This window comes from Dasypus novemcinctus, chromosome 15 (assembly GCF_030445035.2).
Source record: "Dasypus novemcinctus isolate mDasNov1 chromosome 15, mDasNov1.1.hap2, whole genome shotgun sequence".
NCBI lineage: Eukaryota > Metazoa > Chordata > Mammalia > Cingulata > Dasypodidae > Dasypus > Dasypus novemcinctus.
Window position 1 is genome coordinate 1,915,291 of NC_080687.1, and position 25,500 is coordinate 1,940,790.

The following is a 25,500-nucleotide window of genomic DNA, read 5'->3' on the forward strand; positions in this document are numbered from 1 at the left end:
TATGTATCTTTGTGGGTTATATATCTTCCTTTTTTTTTTTAAAGAGTTATTTCTCTCCCCTTCCCCCTCCCCCCCTCCCCCGTTGTCTGCTCTCTGTGTCCATTCGCTGTGTGTTCTTCTGTGTCCACTTGTATTCTTGTCAGCGGCACCCAGAAGCTGTGTCTTATTTTGTTGCATCATCTTGCTGCATCAGCTCTCTGTGTGTGCCGTGCCATTCCTGGGTAGGCTGCACTTTTTTTGTGCTGGGTGGCTCTCCTTATGGGGTGCACTCCTTGCGTGTGGGGCTCCCCTACATGGGGGACACCCTTGCATGGCACGGCACTCCTTGTGCACATCAGCAGTGTGCATGGGCCAGCTCATCACATGGGTCAAGGAGGCCCTGGGTTTGAACCTTGGACCTCCCATATGGTAGGCGGACGCCCTATCCATTGGGCCAAATCCGCTTCCCTATATATATATATATCTTCTTGATTGATAGAAGCTCAGTCAAGAAGACACACAGAAGATACAAAAGAAAGAGAGAAGTTACATAGATGCCAGAGAAGAGAACTTTGTCAGCTTTGATCCTGTAGCCCCAGGAAGAGCTTTTCACCTGAAAATTTGTAGCTGAAAGAAACAAGAGCCCTGAGCAGCTGAGAAGGCCCAGAAAGAAAGGAGCCTCCAGCCTGCAGCCGAGGTCAGAAGAAGCTGGGCCCAGGGAGCCTGAAGAGGAGGAGAAGGCTGAGCCCTCGCGGAGACGGCAACCATCGTGCTTCAACACGTGGCATCAGATTTTGGTAAGAAACTACCTCTTATGGTATGGTACATTGGTTGGACTCTTTAGGGCCTTGTAACTATAAGCTTTTACCCCAAATAAATACCCTTTATAAAAGCCAACAGATTCCTGGTACTTTGCATCAGTACCTTTTCGGCTAATATATTTACCCAAGTCAGCAGCTGTTAAATTACCCAAGTCAGCAGCTGTAAACCTAGACTTGTCATTACAAGTAACTGCAGCTGCTTTAGAATATCAAATTTCATTATCCTATTATCTGACCATTCCCTCTTTTTCTAGTACTATTCCCCACAGTCTCCAACCTCTCCAGTCCTTTAACCCAAAAGGGCCATGGATGTTGTCACCTTGTCATTTCTCTCCCCCTTTGATACCTTCATTGCCTTCATTATCCTTCTTAAAATGCAGTCAGTTATCATCATCATTCCAGTGCATTCATGCTCAGTGCCCCTGACCTTTCCTCTTCTCATCATAATTGCTCGGCACAACCACAGCCCTGGTTGAAAGCAGATGTCTGTTATTCTGCGTTTGCATTGGTGAAACTGAATGTGGCTGGAGAAAAATCACACAACCACAGGGCCATTCTCCATTTAAATCCATGACCTGGTCCTTGGAGCCCCAGGCAGTCCTGATGCATCCCCAGTCCATTGAAGTGCTTGCCCTCCCACCTCCCCAGGCTGCAGGCTCAACTGATGATCTTGCTTCCCAAGGCGCTCAGAAAACCAGAAGAACACCCACTGATAAGCGTGCACACACACTGTGAACTTCTGCCTATTGTGCTTTAGGTCAACTATTCATACTCCTGTTTAGAACCACTCTTCACACTTGTGCACCAGGATCTAATCTACTGCATCCCAGGATGTCCCAGCAATTCTCTGTCCTAAAATTCACTCTCTAGATTAGTCCCCTTCACACACAACATGCTGTTATTGGATTAGTCCCCTTTGTATACAACGCAGTTAGTAGATGAGTCCCCTTTCTGTGTAACACAGTAGATTAGTCTCCTTTGTACACAACACAGTTAGTAGATTAGTCTCTTTCGTATACAACATGCTGTTAGTAGATGAGTCCCCTTCACACACGACATGCTATCATTAGATTAGTCCCCTTCGTATACAACATGCTGTTAGTAGATTAGTTCCCTTCCTATACAACACGCTCTTATGAGATTAGTTCCATTTGTAAACAACATACTGTTACCTGTCCCGTGTTAAAAAGAACCTTCTTACAGCTGCTGTAAGACAGTTTGGCAGTTCCTTGGGAAGTTAGGTTTAGAGTTACCATATGACCCTGCAATGCCACTTCTAGGTATATACCCAAAGAATTGAAAAAGGGACATGAACAGATATTTGCACACCAGTGTTCATAGTGGCATTATTCACAATTGCCAAAAGAAGGAAGCAAACCAAGTATCCATCAACAGACAAATGAATATACAGAATATGGTGTGTACATATCATGCTATTAAATGCTTTTTGGATGTGTGGTTTTCAAGTATTTTCTCCTAGTCTATAGGTTGTCTTTTTCCTTTTTTTTGTGAAGTATTTTAATGCACAAAAGTTAATTTTGATGAAATTCCACTTATCTGCTTTTTTTCTTTTGTTGCTTGTGCTTTTGGTGTAAAGTCTAAGAAACCATTGCCTAACCTAAGGTCCTGAAGATGTTTCTTTATGTTTTCTTTCAGGAGTTCTATAGCCTTTATTCTTATATTTAGTTCTTTGATCCATTTTAAGTTTTGTGTATGGTGTGAGGCAGGGGTCCACCTTCGTTCTTTTTCATGTGACTATCCAATGCGAGACAGTCTTTAATTTAGGGACTTTGCACTAATTGTTTCCTCTGCTTAAATTCCCTTCCCCTAAATGTTTGAGTGCTTGACTCTTTGTTATAATTTAGAGATAATTTTAAATATTATAGAGACCAATCATAGCCTCCCCCTTTTAATCTATCACAGAATCCTGTTTTATTCAGGACAGTCTTCACACTCATATGTCTTGTAAGTCCATGTGTTTGTCTTTTCCGTTCAGAATATATGCTCCACTGGAGCAGGTGTCTCATCTGTCTGCCCTCTACCGCAGTTCTAGAGCCATTGTTCTGGAATTGCCTCATCCCAGGGGTTTAAAACCACAGCCCTTTGGAGGGCTACATACCTTGCAATTCTAAGATTTCACTTCCCCCCAGAGACCAAATTTTTGCCTCTTTGGGGAAATATTGCCACACCAGTTTGGTCTGGAAGGAGGTCTGATGTATTGTTTGTGTCCATATGTGTGTGTGTCTCTATATACAGATATATGTTAGGAGACATCCCAACTGATGTTCAAAACATTCTCTTGGTGGAAGAAAATCCTCATTTCAAATGCAAATGAGTAGACATTTATTCATTAGAGAATTACTGAATACTTACTGTTTAAAATATCAGAGATGGGTGGCAGGGATGCAGACACTAATGCAGAAATACCGACATGAAGCTTAAAATTTTGTGAGTCTGGAGCGTCAGCACTGAGTGTGAGTGACATCAGACGTGTGAGCAAGGCTGGAGCATCAGCACTGAGTGTGTCATCCGTGAGAGCGAGGCTCGTGTATCAGCACTGAGCGTGTCATCTGTGAGAGCGAGGTTCGTGCATCAGCACTGAGCGTGTCATCCGTGAGAGCGAGGCTCATGCATCAGCACTGAGTATGAGTTCAACAGGATGGACTAGGCACACCATAGAGGTTCAGACAAAATTGTGGTCGCAGCAGGGAAACGGCGATTGATTCGGTGGAATAAGGAAGTACCTGGTGGTGGGCTCAGAGGTAAGTAGTCTCAGTGCACGAGGGGTGGACTTCAGGGGTGCTGAGAGCTCCCACCTGCAGGAACCCTGCCTGGCAACGACCAGGGAAAAGAATGCAGGAGTTTGAGTGGCGACAAAGATCTTTGGAATGTTTTTCTCTTGGCAATGGCGAGTTTTTAAAAATCAAAACACACCGAGATTCAAACATAAAAGTCAAGGATCACCTAGAATTGGCAGGCCCCTCCAGAATGAGGAAGGGCCTGCCATGCTGTTGCCCTTTAGCATCTCCTACTTGGGCCTCCAGGCCACCTGAAATGCCCACCTAAACGCACACGGGCCAAGCCAGGTCCCTGCCGGAAGGACCGGGGCTGCAGGGCCCGTGGCGGGAATTTCAGCTCCTGCCGGCAGTCCTGGCCCTGCGGCCCCCTCTGGCGTCCTCGCCCGTCACCCACCTGCTGTCTGCACCCCTGCAGCACCTCCCAGGGCGTGGTGGCATGGTGGCGGGGCGCGGGGCGCTGCCACGAAGCGCCCTGTGGGGGCGCAGAGCTGGTCATTCCCCTGGGAGTCTTGGTTGCGTCGCTGGCTAGAAAATCGGTATACATTCTTGCCAAACCTGCAGCACAGCCCTGCTCCCAGGAAGGCGGTGGGAAGAGGGCTTCGACGATTGCTGCAGAGGTTTGGAGGAGAGGCTCGGCCCGGCCTCGTCTCAGAGTAGGAGCTTTGTAGGAACTTAACATTTTCTTTCACATGCCCCTGATGAGTAATTTTTACTTCGAAACTGTCTAAAGTATGACTGTGCGAGATTATTCAACCTTTGTAATTGTGGAATATATCATACGCGTGCAAGAGGAAATAAAACAGGGAGGCTTTAAACGGCTGTCATGACACCACTGAGACAAGCGCCACAGCTGGGAATCAAAAGAACGCTAGCACTTTAGATATTTAAGTACTATTTAACTTAAATGTCTTTAAAACTTTAGTTTCAATGCAGTAACACCGAAATATAGTTAGTTTTTTGGATTTTTTCCTTTATATATAGTAAGTACCCTTGTATGCCTGATTTTTTCTTAAGAATTATTTGTGGGATCCATCCCTGTTCTGCATAGCTGAGACTCATGCCTTCTCATGGCTCCAGAGTACTCCACTGCATGACTGTTCCACAATTTACTAATGTAGGCTACTGTTGGCGGGATTTGGGTTGTTTCCAAATCCCATCGTAGTGTGTGACTACAAGGAACAGTATGGTAATGAACTTTGCTATGTGTGTTTTTAGGGGAATGTATTTATTCATTTTGTTTTGCTTGATATTTATTTTGGAGTGGAATATTCTGGGCCATTTTCTTCCAGCTTAAGTATTCTCAAGTATTTCTAAAGGTCTGCACTCAATCAATTATATTTCCTTTGTTTAAAACTTTATTTTTCCTTATTTTCGAAACTGTCTTCACTGGGTTTTGGAGTCTAGGTTGGTAGTTTTGTTTGTTGTTTCCTTTCTGTTTTTAGATGTCTGCTTGTTTAAAGATTTTCCATTTTCCCCTGGTTTTCACAGTTTTAATTTTAAGCCAGCATAAGCTTTAATTTTACTACTTCGGAAAGGTGATGTCTTTTCTTTGTGGTGCAGGTGACTTTCCCCTGGTCTTTGTTTCATGCACTTAGGCAGCGGCACACCCCGCGGTGCCGCCCTGTGCGTTCACTGAGGTTTCTGGACCTGTGCCTTGATGTCTTTCTTCAACTTGGGGAAATTAGGGACCATTGTGTACTCAGGTATCGCCTCTGCACCACCCTATGTCTTTCTTTGTAAGACTCCAGATATTTATATACTAGACTTTTTGACTCTTGTTCTGTCCTCTCCTTTCTGTTGTATTTTCTGTTAACTGGAATTCAAGTTAGCTTATTTTACATCCTGCTGTGTCTGATCTGCTTTTTATGAATTTTTAATTTCAGACATTATTTATGGTTTTAGATGATCAATTTGATACTCTTATGATTTGTTCTGTTTTTCTGTTCATTTTGTCCACCCCTTACTCTATTCCCTTAATGTACTAAACACAGTTATTTTCAACACGCTAGTCTTTCTGCAGTAGCATTTTGTTTTTGTGGGTCTGCTACTGCTGGCATTTCAGCTTTTCCTGCCCCTTCACTTGTCTGATAGACTTTTTTTCATTCTGTTTCATTCATTTTGTTTAAGGCATCCTCGAGGTGGAAGTCAGTGTCATTCTTCCTGAGAGCTGGCTCACACTTTCCTCTTTTAGGTGTCTTTGACTCTGCGGGCGTCACCAGCAATTAATCCGGGGCAGCCTCAGGTAGACTCCCCACTGCTGGTTTAAAGGGATGCCTGCTGCTGTGTCTCTGTGCCTCGTGTGCTGGGCTCCCAGGGAGGAGGCCGTGGTTGTTGTAAGTTGTGCTCTGCTGTTCCTGAGCAGCCCCCTTGAGCCGGCGCGGGCCTTGACGGGGACGCCGCGCCGCCTCTGCCCCACAGTTCTCACCTTCGGCTGCTCTGAGCTGAGCTCTTGGCCATGCACGCAGGCTCAGCCTGATGGGTGTCTTGTTGGAGACGTGACCCGTGGGTTTGTTGCATTTCCCTCCCTCTCATGTCACTGTCTCATGTCACTGTTACCAGAGGACCTGCCTTTCTAGCCATGAGGCCTGGAAGATTCCGTGGTGTTAGGGATATCGATGGTAGATTAATAAGATGTGAAGTTAGACTCTCTGGAAAGGCCTGGGGGAGAGTTGCAGCGTAACACCAAGAAGCCTGGAGAAAGGCCAGCCTCCAGCTGTGAAACAGTTAGAATGAGCAAACTCCTAGAGCCCGAATCCAGAACTCAGGCCAGCGGCTGGTGGGGCAGGGAACCGAGTAAGCTTCTTGGCTCCGAGCTTCTGTGGGGCGATGGGATTGCTCTGGTGATGGACGGTGGTGCTGGGAGCAGAACCTCGTGAACGGCAGAGCAGCTCTGACTTATGTATTTTAAGTGTAGTTGAAAGGGGGCATTTTAGGTTGTAATTATGTAACTAGAATAATTTTTGTAAAAAAACCCATAGGACTGTACAGGACCCCTAATGTAAACTATGAACTATAGTTATAATGTCGTTGTAATAATATTCTTTCATCAGTTGTGATAAATGCAGTACACTGCAAGTGTTAACAGTGGTGGGGCATAAACGAGAACTCTGTATTTTCCACATGATTTTTCTGTAAACCTACAACTTCTCTAACAAAAAATAAAAATAAATTAAGAGACTGTGGGATGGAGTTGACCCCGCCTTACACAGCCCATCCCTCAGCCTCCCGGGCCAGCTCCCCGAAGTGAGCGCCTGCCTTGGTAAAATGGGCCGTGCATTCAGGTCCAGCCGTCAGCCTTGTGGGGACCAAGTCGCAGCTGCGAGCTGCTTCCTAGAGCACTTCTCTGACTGCGGCGAGCTTGATCCTCCGCTCACACCTGGGCACTGCCGATTCCTCCAGGCAGCGAAAGGGTGGCCGCCATCAGCTCTTATGGGGAAGTATTTTCTCTGTCTGGTATTTTAGTTCATCTAGTGCTTTGATATTCCATAGCTCCCTGATGGTGATAAAACACTATTTTTAATATATACAAGTTTTATATACATTTGTTATTACAAATGAAAAGGCTTGTCACTACCTAGAACATCCTACTGAGAAACAGAAATTATAAACCATTTACATTTGAAGTTCTTTTTATTTAAAATAAGTTTAGACTTACACGTCATTGAACAAATGATACCTACTTCCCCTCCCCTTCACCCAGATTTCTCTAAAGTTAACAGCTCCATAACCACAGTAAAATAACCAGTAAATGGCCTTGGTATGTTATTACTGATGGCCCTGCAGAGCACCCTTGAATTTTACCACTCATCCTCCTGATGCACGTTTTGCATCCATCCCAGATGGGCTTGTCAGTGTTTTCTCATGAAATGGGTTTTCTAGGAAAGAAAACCACAGCTATGATATTGTGTCCTGGAAGTTTTCTTTCATCTTTTAGTCAGTTTTACTGGTGTATAATTCAGATACAGTAAAATCAACAATTTTTAGTGTACAGTTTTATGAATTTTGACCAATTCTAGAAGCTGGCTAACCACCATCACTATCCAGATATACAGCAATTCCATCACCTTCCCGAAAATTCTCTTTTGTCCCTTTGTCAAATAGGGCCCTGTACCCTCCATACCTAGCAACCAGGCAAGGGAAACCAAATTCAGTGCATATTTAAGTGATCATCTCTGCAACTTGCTAGTGCCTATTTAATGACCTTGCTGGGACACTCAACAGACACAGAAAGCAAAGTTTTCATTGCTCTCAGGAATCCCAGTGAACAATCTAGCAACTACAGTTGGAGAATAGAATGTGAAAAAATAGGACTGAACTCGAAGAACCGAAAATCATCAATGTGGAGAGCTGTATTGGTTCCCTGGAACTAGACTGATACCTAGAAGATGACGTTTAAATTGTTTGTGACTATTTTACTAAAGAAATCTGTATGCCTAGTGTTTCGTAAAGTGGGTAGCTACTTCATCCTGAATTTAGAAGAATGCATTTTGGGGTAATTTGCATTTGTGAAACATTCTGAGGTGAGGAATATAAATTAGAATTACATGTGAACAATGATAGCATATACATTGCATCGAATATCTGAAATGAATATTGTGTCTGAAATATATAGATCTTTAATAAAATTGAATCAGGGCATCATGTTAATGGCATAATACTTATACTACAGATGCTCAAGATAGTGTCACCATTAATTCCTTTTTACTAATTTTAAACTGTTTGCACACTGATTTTTAAATATAAGTCAGGAATTATGATGGATTATCAATGCTCTTCTTTTGAAGATAATGCTGTTTATGGAATAACATTTTATTTTATTAAATGAAAAAGTCTTTCCTCATAGATACTTGGCTTTATCACTTCTTCTTCCCCTCTACATTTCAGTTACCTGCTAGTGTGGTTAAGGGAAAGTATTAGCCATTTGAAAGTGATCAATCTCTGGCCACATGGCCTTCAGATTTCCCTCTTTCTAACCCCTTCTTTTCTTTCCTAATAAATCTCACTTAAAGTCGCCATGTATTTCCCAGGTTGGTTTCATTTTTCTACTCAGCTAGTATTTTTTGAAATTTTAATTATTTTCTAAATGTAGAATATGATATAATCAGTGTTGATAAGTGTTTTGGTCTGCCAAAGGGTGCAGAAATCTGTTGGCTTTTATAAAGGGTATTTATTTGGGGTAGAAGCTTACATTTACCAGGCCAAAAAGGCTAAGTTACTTCCCTTTACAACACTTGCCACATGTTGGAGCAAGATGGCTGCTGATGTTCAGCCTTCCTCTTTCTCCTAAGGCTCCATTGTCCCAGCTTCTTCCAGTCTCAGCTGTGGGCTGGGACGAGTCACTTCTCTCTCCTGGGGCTCATTTCTCTCTGGGCTTAGCTGCTCTGTTTTCCCCACAAGGTCACCTATAGACTCGCAGGCTCTCTAGGCTTTCCCTTTCTATACAGGACTTAGTTCTCTCCAGGCTCAGCTGCTCTGCACCGTTTGTTTACTTAGCAGGCTCCAGCTCAAAACTCCAACCTCCCTTCTCTGCAGTGCAGGGTCTCACCAAGGGCGCGGGGACTCAACATCCTACTGATGTGACCCAGTCAAAACCCTCATCATAATTTAATCACACCCAGAGGAAGAGATCAGTTTACAAACATAATCCAATATCTATTTTTGGAATTCATAAACAATGCCAAACTGCCACAATAAGCAATGTCATTTTGGCTTTTACTAAAATCCCAGAACTCCTTCTTCCCTTGACCTTAAAATGTGCTAGGCCTGCGTTTCCCCTTGACTTCTCTTTTGCTGTTTGTGCTCTCTCAGATTTCAATCCATTCCTGGAATCAAAATTTGTGCCAGGCTTGTGAGTGTCATTCTATGATGTCAATTCTAAGATAGACTCTTAATATGCTTGAGTGATCAATATACAGTCAAACTCATTTTCTTGTTTTCCTTACTGCGGTTAATCCCAGTCCGTTCCACTGTTCTCAGTCCTTCAGTTCTACACTGACCCATCTTACTCTCAGCACCCGACTTCACGTCCTTCAAATTCCCTTTGAATCCCATTCTCTTTCTTTATTTCTATACCTGAGGACTAAGTTTTATCCTCTTTGCTGAGGCTAATATTCTTCTAGTTTTCATTTTTGTCCCATCCCATTCCATTCTGTTTCCTTTAGGATCTCCCATTAATTTTCTACAGTGATACCTGACCCACATTTTTGCATTATCAATTCTTATTTTCTGTGGTCTTATTTACTCCTCATAATGTTGGATTCCAGAATTAATAATCCATGCCTTCATTATCATAACAACAAAAGAGAGTGAACAAAATATCAGGGCCCACTGGTAGCAGGCCTACATCATGTTAGGCCAGATATGACACAGGGAAAAAGAGTATTTGTAAAGAAATAGACTCCAAGCAAAAAAAGATAAAAGAAAAATTAAAAAAAGAAACAGACTCCAGTCTGATTGCACACATAGACTCTTTCTACATTACCTTGTCAGTTACTTAATCTCATTATGCTCCAGCCTTTATCCATAAAATAAAGACAATATTGCTAACCTTATAATATGTGTAGCATCTGACATTAGATTGTATTTAATGAGTGGCTACTACAAACATAACAATTATGGTTATTTTTAGTAACAAATCAAATTTAAGCAAGAGGGATATTCTGCTTTTGGTTGTGATAGAGTAGCAAATATTGTACTATCCTTTCTCCAGAAAATAATTATAAAAAGAGGCAAACTGTGTTTTTAAAAGAACAGTAGCTGCGCTAGAGGGCAGGCAACCCAAGTATGATTTGAAAGCTCGTAGCCCCTGACACAAGGAAAGCCTAACATGTCATTGCCATATCTACCCCAGCTATTTCCCTGAGGGCAATTTTCAGTTTGTCCTATGGGAGAATGGAGATCAGCCACTTCTCAGTGGACCTGTTAAGCTGAAGAAAAGGGCTTGGGGTTTGGGGCTTCAGGTTGGATGAAATTTAAGTAACAGAATTCTGAGGAGAAGGGAATTACAGAAAATGGACCTAAAACTTGTATGTAAATTGTTCTTAAGTCATCTTCAGCTATACATGCTTGGCAGTTTGAGATTTTTTATGAACCCCAAAAAGAGAAAGCTTACGTTTGTAAACTCTTCTGTTCCTCTGGGTATGGATACCCTTTGGTTGTATTAAATTCATGGGTTTCAAGTTCACTTGATTAAATCAAATTAGGGCCTTTGATCCAACTATGTCAGTAAAGTTGTAACTCTGGTTAAATCCTGCTCCCTTGATGGGCTGATAAAAATGGGCATTCTCTCAAGAAGACAGGAAGAGAAAGAGCTCCATAGACACAGTAGAGGAGAGAACTTTGATCCTGTGGCCCCAGGAAAAGAGATGAGCCATTCACTTGAGAAGGCCCAGAAAAAAACAAGCCCCATGCCCACCTACAGCTGAGATCAGAAGAAGCTTGGACCACAGATCCTTAAGAGGAAGAAGGAAGGAGAGACAGGCAGAGATCACCCACCATCTTGCTTCAACACATGGCAACACCTTTGGTGAGAGAGCAGCCTTGAGTTGGATTCTTTAGGGTCTTGTAACTGTAAGATTTTACCCAAAATAAATAGCCTTTATAAAAGCCAACAGATTTCTGGTTCTTTGTATTAGCACCTCTTTGGCTGACTAATATATTTACCCAAGTAAATGCTAACTTGCCTTGATCTTGTCCAACTCCCCAACCCTGGATGGCAGTAGCCTACATTCCCAGTATGGGTCCAGAGAGAAGAACTCAGGTTATTTACAGATTCAGTGTACAGATGTGTCTGCTGCAGCCTATCTGTTGTCTCCCTGAATACCCAGGATGCTCATTTCTGTTTCACATAACCTATAACTCATTCATGTTGGAGAATGGCAGGCAATTTCATGGGAATGATAAAACTGCAGTCCCCAATGACAAAATATTGGAATTCTTGAAAGGCAAGCAGTATCAGGGCAAGCATAAAATCAAGAAAAAGGAAACAATGGTAGTCTGAGGCTTTTATGGACCCCAGAAAAATCATGTCCTGAGAGCTAATCCATTCCTGTGGTTGTGAACTGATTATAGATGAGACCTTCTGATTAACTTACCTTAGTTAAGGGCCTTTTGATTAGATTACTTCAGTAAGGCATGACCCAGGTTGGGTCTTAATCCTCTTACTGCTGTCCTTTATAAACTAGAAGAATAGGGAGAAAGCAGCATATGGAAAAGCTACAGAAAAAGAGAGAAACTTACAGAAGCTAGGAGAGAAAGCCCCAGAAGCCAGAGGCTGAAAGCAACAAAACCTATAAGTGCTGCTACCCCAGTCTTAAGAGAGGCGTCCTCAGGGAGATAGCATTGCCCAATGATGGCTTGATCTAGACATTGCCATGGCCTCAGAACTGTAAGCTTATAAGTTAATAAGTCTCCATTTTAAAAGACAACCCATTTCTGGTACATTGTATTCCATCAAAGTAGCTGACTAAAATAGCACCTTGCAAATGATAGGATCTCCTGGTGCTCCTGTTGGCCCTGCCTCTGTTTCCTTGATGGCTTCACATGGAGGCAGCTCATGCTCCTATTGTGGTCCTTGGCCCCATTTCTGGAGGGAACAGAGTAACCTTCATGCGCACATTGGGTCACTGGCCTACCTGTGTGGTACAAGCCTGAATCAGGACACTGGTTATGGGCTTACTGTCTCAGAACTGGCCCAGTGTATAGAGGTGCCTTATAGAACTCTCCTACAGAATGCACTGGAGACCAGAGAAATCACAGTAGCCAGGGACAAAGGACTCCTGGCTGTGGGACACACAGTGTGGCACCCAGGACTGTGAGGAAGGACAGTTTCCTAAGGAAAAGGGAGCATCTGGGTCCATTCAAGCAGAATTCTTTTTAAGGCTGTGCACACAGGCCAGGACAAGTTACTTGCACAGAAGACTGGAAGTCCCAAGCTTTTGCCTTGGGCTATTCTCTACATTCTTTGTTTGGACATGCTCTGTAGGAAAACACTCAAACCAGCTAAGTCTGGAAAGGTTTTCTTTTCTGTTCTTTTTTCTTTTCTTGTATTCCTTTCCTTCTTTCTCTCTTTTATTTTCTTATTTTTTTTTTAAGGTTTATTTATGTATTTATTTCTCTCCCCTTCCCCCTCCCACCCCGGTTGTCTGTTCTCTGTGTCTATTTGCTGCGTCTTCTTTGTGTGCTTCTGTTGTTGTCAGCGGCACGAGAATCTGTGTTTCTTTTTGTTGTGTCACCTTGTTGTGTCAGTTCTCCATGTGTGCAGCACCATTCCTGGGGAGGCTGGAGTTTCTTTCACGCTGGGCGACTCTCCTTACAGGGCGCACTCCTTGCGCGTGGGCCTCCCCTACGCAGGGGACACCCCTGCGTGGCAGGGCACTCCTTGCACACATCAGCATTGCGCATGGGCCAGCTCCACATGGGTCAAGGAGGCCCAGGGTTTGAACCGCGGACCTCCCATGTGGTAGACAGACGCCTTAACCACTGGGCCAAGTCTGCCGCCGCCTTCTTTATTTTTGTGAGTCAAAGAAATCTCTGGCATAGTACTAGCTGGATAAAAAATTGATGAACAGAACCTTCATTATCTAAATAGATACATTAAAATATCAAAGTATGCAGGTTATAAAAATATTATAAACCATGCAAAGAAAGGAAATATTGGTCTATGAAAATAACAGTATAAAACATTATAACTCATCATGAGAATGATCAGGCAAGGAACATATCAATGGCTTTTAAAAATGGTTCTAAATATGCTAAAGGAAAACTGGACAAAGAACTAAAGGAAAACAGGAAAATAATAGATGAACAAAAACAGAGTGTCAGTAAAGAGACAGAAATTTTGAAAAGGTACCAAACAGATGTGAAGACCAGAGGTATTAGCCAAAAGGGTGCTGATGCAAAATGCCAGAAATTGGTTGGTTTTTATAGAGAGTATTTATTTGGGGTAGGAGCTTAGAGATCCCAGGCCAAAAACCATAAGTTACTTCCCTCACCAAAGTCTGTTTTCACGTGTTGGGGCAAGATGACTGCCAACGTCTGCAAGGGCTCAGGCTTCCTGGGTTCCTCCCTTCCTGGGGCTGGCTTCTCTTTTCTCTGTGTCCTTCCTGGGGCTCCAGCTTAAGGCTTCAGCATCAAATTTCAACATCAAAAACCCTTAACTTTGTCCTTTGCCATAACTTTTATCTATGAGTCACCACTCACCAAAGGGTGGGGACTCAGCGCCTTACTGGCATAAGAGGTGTCCATAATTATTTAATCAAGTAAACCTATGAATCCAATATAATCTGATATGGCCAGAGGAAAAGATCAGTTTACAAACAAAATCCAATATTTCTTTTTGGAATTCATCAATAATATCAAACTTCTACACCAGAGTAACAGAAATTAAAAATTTCCTAGAGGGGTTCAACAGCAGATTGTAGGTGGAAGAAGAAGGAATCAGAGTTTGAAGATAAGACAAAATCATTCAATCTGAGGAGTATAAAGAAATATGAACATAGACTGAGAGACTCATGGGACAATATCAAGCACACCAGTATATATTTATTATAGAAATTTCAGAAGGAGAGAAAAAGAGAGAAAGTGGCAGACTGGTTATTCAAAGGAATAATGGCTGAAAAATTCCCAAATTTAATAAAAAACATGAATATGCACATTCAAGAAGCTCAGTGAACTCCAAACAGAATAAACTCAAATAGAACCACACTAAAACATGTAATAATCAAATTGATAAGTGCCAAAGATAAAGAGAGACTCCTGAAAGCCACAACAAAAGAGAAGCAATGTGTCATGTACAAGGGATCCTCAAAAAGATTAAACGCTGATTTTGCATTGGAAACAATGGAGGCAAGATGATTGTGGAGTGGCATTTTTTAGTACTGAAAGGAAGACATTGCCAATCAAGAATTCTATATCTTGCAAAATTGTTTCTAAAAATGAGAGAAAGGGGAAGCGGACTTGGCCCAGTGGTTAGGGCGTCCATCTACCACATGGGAGGTTCGCAGTTCAAACCCCGGGCCTCCTTGACCCGTGTGGAGCTGGCCCATGTGCAGTGCTGATGCGCGCAAGGAGTGCCGCGCCCCGCAGGGGTGTCCCCCACGTAGGGGAGCCCCACGCGCAAGGAGTGCACCCCGTAAGGAGAGCTGCCCAGCCTGAAAGAAAGTGCTGCCTGCCTAAGAATGGCACTGCTCACACGGAGAGCTGATGCCGCAAGATGATGCAACAAAAAGAAACACAGATTCCCGTGCCGCTGACAACAACAGACGTGGACAAAGAAGACGACGCAGCAAATAGACACAGAGAACAGAAAACTGGGGTGGGGTGGGGGGGAAGGGGAGAGAAATAAATAAAATAAATAAATAAATAAATAAAAATGAGAGAAAGATTTAAGACATTCCCAGGTAAAGAAAAGCTGAAGGAGTTGGTCACCACCATTACAAGCTCTACAAAACATGCTAAAGGGTGTTCTTCAGGTTGAAAGGAAAGGACATGTGATAATAGATAAAAGCTACTTGAAGAAATAAAGATCTCTAGTAAGAGTAATAACATGGGTTATTATAATGCCAGTGGTCCAAGTATAGTAGGGAACCATATAAAATGACAGCTTCCCACCAAACTGAGAGGGATGCATCAGACCAAAGAAAGACTTGGACAAATCCAGCTTGGCACAAAGTTTCTCTCCTGTATTTAAGTTCCAATAGCTCATGTCAGCTCATGTCTGACCCAGTATTGTGTGCATTCTTTGGTCTCATGATTGCCCCAACCTGGCCCTTCAACTGGGTTGGAACAATAGTAGTGTTGTATTTTTGGTTTGTAACTCCAGTTTTTACTTCATATAGGATCTTGAGTACAAATGTGTAGAGTAATGGTTTAGGACTCATTATGTAAAAGATAATTTATGATGAGAACTACATAAGGGTAGGGGAACAGAGAATAAGGAATATAATTTATATATACCATTGAAATTAAGTTGGTATCTGAACAATAGCTTTACGGTGTTTAAGTCCCTTGGTAACTAGAAAGAATGTAAGAAAAATATGCACAAATATTTTAAAGGGTCACTAGAGAATATCAACTAATTTTTTTTTGAAGTTCAGTGTGAAAGAATCAAGAGACAAAAAAAGATATGACATATAAAAAACTGTGGAGTAAATTAGTAGGAGGATAAAATCCTGCATTTTCATTTGTTACATTAAATGTGAATGGCAGAGATTGGCAGAATGGATTGAAAAAAACATGACCCAACTGTATTAGTCGGGGTTCTCTAGGGAGACAATAGGAAGTATCTGTAAATAGTCTGAAATTTTATAACTTGTTTAATGCAACTGTGGGAATGCACAAGTCCAAATTCTGCAGTGCAGGCTGCAAACCAGGAGCTCCTATGAAGGTCTTTGATGAGTTCCCCAGGAAACACTGGATGCCTGAAGTAGAGATGGAAATTCTCTCCCTGAGTGCTGATGTCACTTTCCCTTTTATGGCCTTTAAATACTTGGATGAGGCATCACTCATTACTGACAGCAGTCTCTTCAGTTGATAGTAGATACAACCAGCCAACTATGCAGTCAACTCACTAACGATTAAAGTCCATGAAATGTCCTTGTATTACAGTTAGCCCAGTGCTTGCCTGACCAAACAGCTGGGCACCGTTACCTGGCCGAGTTGCACATTAGCTTAATGATCATACCCAGCTCTGTGCTGTTTATAAGACTCTCACCTTAAGTTCAAAGACAGGAAGCTTGAAAGTGAAAGGATGGAAAAAATATTCCAAGCAAATATTAACCAAAAGAGGGCAGGAATGGTTATACAAAATAAACTTTAAGTCAAAGAACTGTTAGAAGAAATAAGGAAGAGCATTATATATTGTTAAAAGCATGTCAATTCATCAAGAAGATATAATGATGATATAAACAATGTACCTAACTCCAGCGCCCCAAATTATATAAAGCAAACATTGGCATATTTGAAGAAATAATTAGATAGTTGTATATTAACTCTAGGAGATATCTTCTCACCATTTTCAATAATGGATAGAACATCTAGACATAAGATCAATAAGGAAATATTGGACTTGAACAAGACTACAAATCAACTAGACCTTATAGATATATATAGGTGCTTCATTCCAACTTCATCTATGTAGTAGAAAACATATTCTTCTCAAGTGCACATGAATCCTTTTCTAGGACAGAACGTATGTCTTGTCACAAAAAAGACTGAGTAAATATAAAGAGATTGAAATCATTCAAAGTATCTACTCTGATCACAATGGAATGAAGAGAAATCAACAGAGGGATAACTTTAAATTCACAAATAACGTGGAAATTTAATAATATGCTCTTAAGCAACAATTGGGTCAAAGAAATATCATAAAGGAAATTAGGAACACAACTTGAAAAAATGGCAGGAGAAGCTTGTGGTTCCTTGCTAGGCACACACCCAGCCCTCCCTGGCTTGGTGTGGAGGCAGCCTGCCTTCCCCATGTGGGTTCCTGGCCCTGTTCCGAAGGTTGCAGAGTAAGCCCTATGCACATACTGAGGTGCCTGCGTTTAGGTGACAGTTGATAAGGTGGTAGACAGAAGGACTGAACCAGGAAACTCACATCTGGCTCAACTCCCAGAACAGACCCTGCAGGCAGAAGCAGCTTGCAGATAGCTAAAGCAGGAGCAATTAGGTCAAAGCAGACTGAGACAAAGGACTACCCACTTTAAGTCATACAATAGAGAAACTGGGAGGGGGACAAAGTCTTTTATAATGATTAGAGGGGGCTTTTGATTTGCTGTAATTAGGGAAATTTCTAAGCCATAAACAAACACAAGCCCATGATGATACACAGGCTCAGAAAAGATGGAAGAAGTTTGCACTGCACAGTCTTGGCAGGCTGATCTTGATAGGAGGGCTAGGTTATAAAGGAGAGCACCAGACAATGCAGAGCCGATTTGCAAAGACTGTGAAGGTTGCTTTGTTTGCTTTTTACTAAATCCCAAAACTCAAGGAAATCTCTGTCATATCACCAGCTGAATAGAAACTTAACAAACAGAGCTCAATGACTAGATCCCATGGTTAACACTTTAAAATATTAAAATGCACACTATACAACAAAAGTTTACAAGACAGGCAAACAAAGAAAATGATGACTAAGTGAAGAAACAAGATAAAAACCCAGAGAACATCATCAAGAAAACCAGACTTTGGACAAAAGAAAGACTTTAAAAAATAATCCTCCATATGCTGAAGGAGATAAAGGAAAGCATGGAGAAAGAACTAAAGGATATCAGGGAAAAAAATACTTGACAATATGAGAATGTCAGTAAAGAGATAGTAATTTTTAAAGGAATCAAACAAATACTGGAGTTGATGACCATAATACCTGAAATGAGAAGTTTCCTAGAGGGTTTCAACAGCAGATTGGAGCTGGCAGAAGAAAGAAGTAGTGAATTCAAAGACAAGCCAATTCAAATTATTCACGCTGAGGAGTAGGAAGAAGAAAGAATTAAAAAACGTGAACAGTGCCAAAGATACCTGTGAGATACCACCAAGTGTATCAAAATATACATATGGGAGACCCAGAAGGAAAAGAAAGAGAAAAAGGGACTCAAGAAATATTCAAAGAAATTATGCTGGAAAACTTCAAATATGATGAAAGACATGAACATGTACTTTCAAGCAGCCTAGTGAACCCAAGCAAGAAACTCAAAGAAACTCAAAGAAAGCCATGCTTAGGCACATAATAGACAAACTGTTGGGTTTGAAGGACAAGGAGAGAGTTCTGAAGGCTGCAAGAGAAAAATCAAAATCTTAATGTACAAAGGTGCCCAAGAAGATTAAGTACTTTTCTCATCAGAAACCATGGAAGCATGAATACAATGGGATAAATTTTTAAAGGGCTGAAAGAAAGCATTTGTCAAACAAGAATTTTATATTCAGCAAGACCGTCTTTCAAAAATGTATTTTATACTTGATTTTTCTGTAAACCCACAAGTTCTCTAATAAAAAATAAATATTAAAAATGGGTATAAAAGAACCAAAGGTGAGATTAAGACATTCACAGATAAATAAAACTTGAGAGGTTTTGTCACCAGCAGACTGGCTCTATAAGCAATGCTAAGGTGAGGTCTTCAGATTGAAAAAAAGGACATGTGGATTGAAGTTGCATAAAGAAATAAAGATCTCTGGTAAAGGTAGTCATATGTGTAATTATAAGTGCCCCTACTATTGAATCATCATTTTTAGTATATAACTCCACTTTTTACATATTACAGGTTCTAAAGCACATATGCATAAAAAGCAATGATAAATCTATACTTTTGGACATAGAATGTATAAAGATATAATTTGTAACAAGTACAATAAAAACGGCGATGGAGAAGTGTATGAAGGGTGTGTGAGAATGCTATTCAAGTTAAGCTGTGTTATCCTGATTATTAAAGGTTTAATATAGTAAGTTCAAGATTTTTTGTAACAGCCAAGATATAAAAAATATATCCACAAAGAAATGAGAAAGGACTTAAAATGGTACACTACAAAAAAAACAAGTAAATATGAGAGTAGGCATTGATGGAAAAATACAATTGCATGAAACGTATAATACTTACAAAGGTCAAATAGCAAAATGTCAGCAAAATGAATTATTGTAGTTACTTTGCATATAAATGTATTAAACTCTCCTCACAAAGGGCAGATATTGGCAGAATGGGTAAAATAGCTTAACCCAGCTATATGCTGCTCAGAAGGAACCTTAAATTCAAAGATACAATTAGGTTGTGCACAAAAGGAGGGAAAAGATATACATCACAAACAGTAACCAAAAGAGAGTAGGGGTAATTATACTAATATTGGATAAAATAGACTTTAATTAAAAACAGTTACAAGAGACAAAGAAGGTCACTATATACTGCAAAAGGAGTCAATTCACCAAGAAGACAGAACAATTATATATGCACCTAATGGAAGAACCCCAAGGTATATGAAGCAAATATTGACAGATTTGAAGTGAGAAATAGTTCTAAGAAAATCAATTCACGTAACAACTCCACATTAACACAAAGGAAAAGCACCTGATTATCTCAGTTGATGCAGAAAAGTCATCCTTCAGAATCCAATGCCATTATTGATATAAATATTTAGAAAACTAGGAATAGAAGGAAACTTAACATGGTAAAGAGCATATATGAATAACCCACAGCTAACTTCATACTCAATGGTGAAAGACTTAAAGCTTTCCTTCTAAGATGTGGAACAAGACAAGCAAGGATGACCACTTTCGCCACTATTATTTAGCATTGTCTGGAAGTTCCAACAAGAGTAATTATACAAAAAAAAAAAAAAAAAAGAAATGAAAGCATCTGAATTGAGAAAGGAAGAAGTGAAACTTTCCCTATTTATATTTATATTCTATATATAGAATATATTCTATATATAGAAAATCCTAAAACATCTGTTAGAAAGCTACTAGATTTAATTAATAAATTCAGTAAAGTGACGGGGCACTAGATCAACACTCAAATATCAGTTTTGTTCTTATACACCAATGAACAATCTAAAGAGCAAATCAAGAAAATAAATTCTTTTTACAATGGCAGCTACAAGAATCAAATATCTAGGAATAAATTTAAGCAGATTTATACATGGAAAACTGCAAAACATTGTTAAAGAAAATGACCTAATTAAGTGGAAGGACATTTCATGTTCATGGATTGGAGGATAGTTATCTTTAAGATGATAATTCTACCTAATACAATCACACACAAAATTTTAATATGCTTCTTTGTAGAAGTGGAAAAGCCAATCATCAGCTTTTTACGGAAGGGTAAGTGACCCCAAGTGGCCAACACCATTTTGAAAAAGAAGAATAAAATTGACTCACTTGTCCCATTTTAAAAAATTATTACAAAGCTACAGTAATACTCAAATGTGGCCAGACTCGAAGCCAAACTCAGCATGTAAGTGCAATGCCTTCCCCCCAGCGTGGGACATGACACCCGGGGATGAGCCTCCCTGGCACCGAGGGATCACTATCAACTACCAACTGATGATGCAACTGGAGAATGACCTTGAATGGAAGGTTCAATGCGGATCAGCAGAATATCCCTGTCTACATAAAATAACATGACTTTAAAATGCTGTTTGACCTAATCTAAGGGGGAAATGGAAAGGAGAAATGAGTTTATATGGCTATGAGTCTCTAAAAAAGAGTCTGGAGGCTGTCAGAAGGATTGCCCTTATGCACAACTGAGCAGAGTCTAAGAGACAGATAAAGTAGATACAATCCCCAGGTATTGGTTCCTTTGAGGGCTAAAGAGGCCCATGGGTGCTATGGTCATGGCAGATGGGGTTAACTGCCATGTCAGATGGCCCCTCTTTGGAAATGGTGTTTATGTGTGATGAATCTGGACTCAGATGGGACCTCTCTTCTTAAGACTTTCATGCTACTGTGCTGGAGTTGTAGTTGGTGTCAGGGTTTAAGATATATTTAGGGGATCTGAATCTCTGGACTGATAATGTGATAGCCAGGCCCTGTGGAGCCTCAACAGACTCCAGCACCTACAATCTGATTTATTGGACTCTCCTCACTCAGCTAAGATGGAGTTGAAGAAGGACAACCACCACAACATGGAGCCTAGAGTGCCTACAACTGAAAGCGAGAGGATTGCATCCAGTATCCATGAGGAATCTGAGCCTCCTCTTGACATAGAGGTGCAATGGACACAACCAATCCAATGTCCACAGAGAAAAGGTGGCATTGGAGTGGGAAAAGTGGACATGGTGGCTAATGGGTATGGGGAATGGCAGGAAGAGACGAGATGTGGAGGTGTCTTAGGGACTTGGAGCTGCCCTGGATGGTGCTTCAGGGGCAATCACCGGACATTGTAAATCCTCACAGGGCCCACTGGATGGAATGGGGGAGAGTATGGGCCATGATGTGGACCATTGACCATGAGGTGCAGAGGTGCCCAGAGACGTACTTACCAAATGCAATGGATGTGTCATGATGATGGGAATGAGTGTTGCTGGGGGGGGGGAGTGGTGGGGTGGGGGTGGTGGGGTTGAAAGTGTCCTCATATATTTTTTTTAATGTAATATTTTTACAAAATCAATTAAAAAAATAAAAAATAAAAAATAAAAATAAATAAAAAACAAAACAAAACAAAACAAAAACCCACAAAGCTACAGTAAGCAATACTCCATGGTACTGGCCCAAAGACAGGTATAGCCCATTGGAATTGAATTGAGAGTTGAGAGACAAACCACCATGTCTGTGGCCAAATGATTTTTGATAAAGGTGCCAAATCTGTTCAATGGGGAAAAAATAGTCTCTTTAGCAAATGGTGCTGTGAAAATTGTATATCCATATACAAAAAATGAAAGTGGATCCCTATTTCATACCACATAGAAAAATTCTCATAAAATGCATGAAAGACCTAAATATAAAAACAAGAACTATAAAAAACCTAGAGGAACAACAAATATGGAAGCATCTTCAGGACTTTGTGGTAGGCAATGATTCCTTAGACTTTAAACCAAAAAGAGTGAGCAACAAAAGAAAAATAGATGGGACTTTCTCAAACTTAAAAACTTTTGGACATCAAAGGACTTGAACGAAGACAAACTACAGAAGGGGAGAAAATATTTGGAACCCCATATCTGATAATGGTTTAATATTCAGGATATGTTTTTAAAATCCTACAACTGATGAAGAAAAAGACAAGCTCTCAAGTTTAAAAATGGGCAAAAGAACTCCTGCAACGCAGTAATGAAAGATAAATGGTCCAATAAAATATGGTCAGAAGGAAAAAAGACTGGAATAGACAGTTCTCCAGAGAAGATACACAAATGGCCAACAAGCATAGGAAAAGATGCTCAATATCATTAGCCTTTATGGAAATGCAAATCTCAACCACAATGAGACACTGTTTCACATCCTTAGGATGGCTAGTATTAAAAACATTGGAAAGGGAAGTGGACTTGGCCCAGTGGATAGGGCGTCCGTCTACCACATGGGAGGTCCGTGGTTCAAACCCTGGGCCTCCTTGACCCATGTGGAGCTGGCCCACGCACAGTGCTGATGCACGCAAGGAGTGCCCTGCCACGCAAGGGTGTACCCGCATAGGGGAGCCCCACGTGCAAGGAGTGCACCCTGTAAGGAGAGCCGCCCAGTGCGAAAGAAAGTTCAGCCTGCCCAAGAATGGCGCCACACACATGGAGAGCTGACACACAAGATGACGCAACAAAAAGAAACACAGATTCCCATGCCGCTGACAATAACAGAAGCGAACAAAGAAGAATATGCAGCAAAATAAACACAGAGAACAGACAACTGGGCCAGGGGGGAAGGGGAGAGAAATAAATAAAACCTTCAAAAAAAAACCATTGGAAAATAAGTGTTGGAGAGAATGTAGAGAAATAGTAACACACATACATTGTTGGTGGGAATGTAAAACAGTGCAGTTGTTCTAGTAAACAGTTTGGTGATTCATCAGAGAGTTAAATATAGAATTGCCTTATGATCTGGTGATCTCACTAGTAGGAATATACACAAGAGAATTGGAAGCAGGGAATCAAACTGATATTTATACACATAAATATCATAGCAGCATTATTCACGAGTGCCTAAAGGTAGAGGACACCCAAGTACCCATCAACAGAAGAATGGATAAACAAAATGGGGTATATTATTTTGTCATAAAAGGGATGAAGTTCTGATTTATGTGACAATGTGGATGAACCTTGAAGACATCATGTTGAGTGGAATAAGCCAGACACAAAAGGACAGATATTATGTGACCTCACTGATAAAAATTAATTAGAATAAGCAAATTCATAGTGAGATACAAGAGTACTAAGAATGATGAGTTAATGTTTAATGGCTGGAGTTTCTGTTCAGGGTGATGGGAAATTTTGGTACTGGGTGCTTATGATGGTAGTGCAACATTGTGAATATAATTAGTACACTGAATTATATTTAAATATGAAAAAGGAGAACATTTTAGGTTTATATGTTACTAAAACAAAAATTAGACAAACATACATAGGACTATATAACACAGATAGTGAACCCTAATGTAAACTATGGACTATGGTTAATAGTATGATTGCAATAATTTTTTTTCATCAATTGTCAGAAAAATACCATAGTAACAGAAATTGTTAATAATAGGAAAACTGTATATGAGAAGGGTTATGTAGGAACTCTGGATTTTCTGAATGACTTTTATAGTTTAAAAATATAGAACTATATACACGGTTGAGCTCTAATATAAACTGTGGACATCAGTTATTAAAAACTGCATTAATATTGGTTTTTCAGTTGTAACAAATGTACTACAGTAACTGCAAGATGTTAATAATACAGGAAACAATGTGTATTTGGGGGAGCATATATGGGGTCTCTGTACTTCCTGAACTATTTTTCTGTAAACCTAAAACTGCTCTAAAATTGAAGTTTATTACTTAAAGCAATGAAGTCCTAAAATATGTCACTGCTTGGATGTACCTTGAAGACATCATGCTGGGTGAAATAAGTCACACAAAGGGACAAATATTTTATTACCACACTCATAATACCTAAATGGTTCATATTAAACAAGCAAATTATTAGAGATAGAAAATAGATTACTGTTTACCAGGGCCTGGGTGTAGAGGGGTAATAGGGTCCAAGTTTCTCTATAAAGTTATTAAAAAGTTCTGGGGATAGATGGTGGTGATGGTAGCACAAACATTGTGAGTGTAACTAATACCATTGAACTTATACTTGTAAGTGGTTAAAATGGAACATTTTGAGTTGTATATATGTTACTACAGTAGAAAGTTAAAATATGTATGGACATGTATATATATATAACATCCTTTATTTTATATAACTGTTTTCACATTGATCTCTGTTGGTGGTAGACATATGATGAGAGCCGTAGCACATTTGCTTGATCAGACTGTGTCTGTAAGTAAGTGCTTTAATATATCTATGCCTTAGTGTCCTCATCATAAAACAAACAAAAGTCTCATTAAATATGAATCAGACAACATATGCTAAGTTATTAGACATTGCTTATCATATAAATATACTCTCATGCATTTATTCCCATGGAATTTGTAAAAAATCACATAACCTTTTCCAATTAAAGAGACTTACGTTCCTTCTGATTTAAAATATTCTTTGTGATACATATTCTGTCCATTCAATAAATAAACTCTTCATCAGGCCCCTCTTCTTCAAAGCCCTCTCTTTACCGCCATGCTCCCAGGCCTGCTCCCCATCCTGCTGTCTGTTGTCCTCACTTGGGCTTTCAGTGTGTCTGCCACAGAGCGGCCTCTCCATTTCCTCTTATTCCGGCACTTTCTGCTCAAATCTTTGGCTCAACCCTGCTGTTGCTTTCAGTTAGGAGCTCCTTGACCCTCAGACTCTTTGTGTCCACTTGTCCCAAAGCTTCCCCACTCCTACCTGTAAATAACTGCCTTTCTTATCCCCAGGCATCAGAAACCAGCTGTGAAAAATGGAGGGGATGGGCGATATACTAGGGCCATCATCCTCTACCTTTTGTTCTACCATGTCTAGTATTCCGCCCAGGACTGAGTATGCGGGTCTGACACTATACTGAGTTTTCAGCATTTAGTGTTGGTAATTTTCCCAGGGTGAGCTCTAGGAGACCTGATGTTCCACCTTTCTGAGGGTTTCCATCAACCTTAACCCTCCTGTCCCCTTAAGTAAGGATAGATGGAGGGGAATTGGAGGGCAGTCATGTTGGGGATTGAATTATGTACCCCAGAAAAACACGCCCATTCCTCTAGGCCTGGGCCCGTTGCAAATAGGATCTCTTGTGTGTGTTACTTAAGTTAGGGTGTGGCCCAACTGAACCAGGTTGTGTTTTTGTCAGGATTACTGGAGTCCTTTTTAAGCAAAATGAAATTCG

General features: G+C 40.7%; 1 long non-coding RNA gene across 1 annotated transcript in view; it reads left to right on the forward strand.

Moving 5' to 3' along the window:
- Window positions 1-482: 482 nt before the first annotated feature.
- Window positions 483-25,500, forward strand: part of LOC111764022 (uncharacterized) — a 72,346-nt gene continuing 47,328 nt past the window's right edge. The window contains exon 1 of the long non-coding RNA XR_002796737.3: window positions 483-776. This is a non-coding gene — a long non-coding RNA (uncharacterized lncRNA). The remainder of the gene's footprint in view (window positions 777-25,500) is intronic.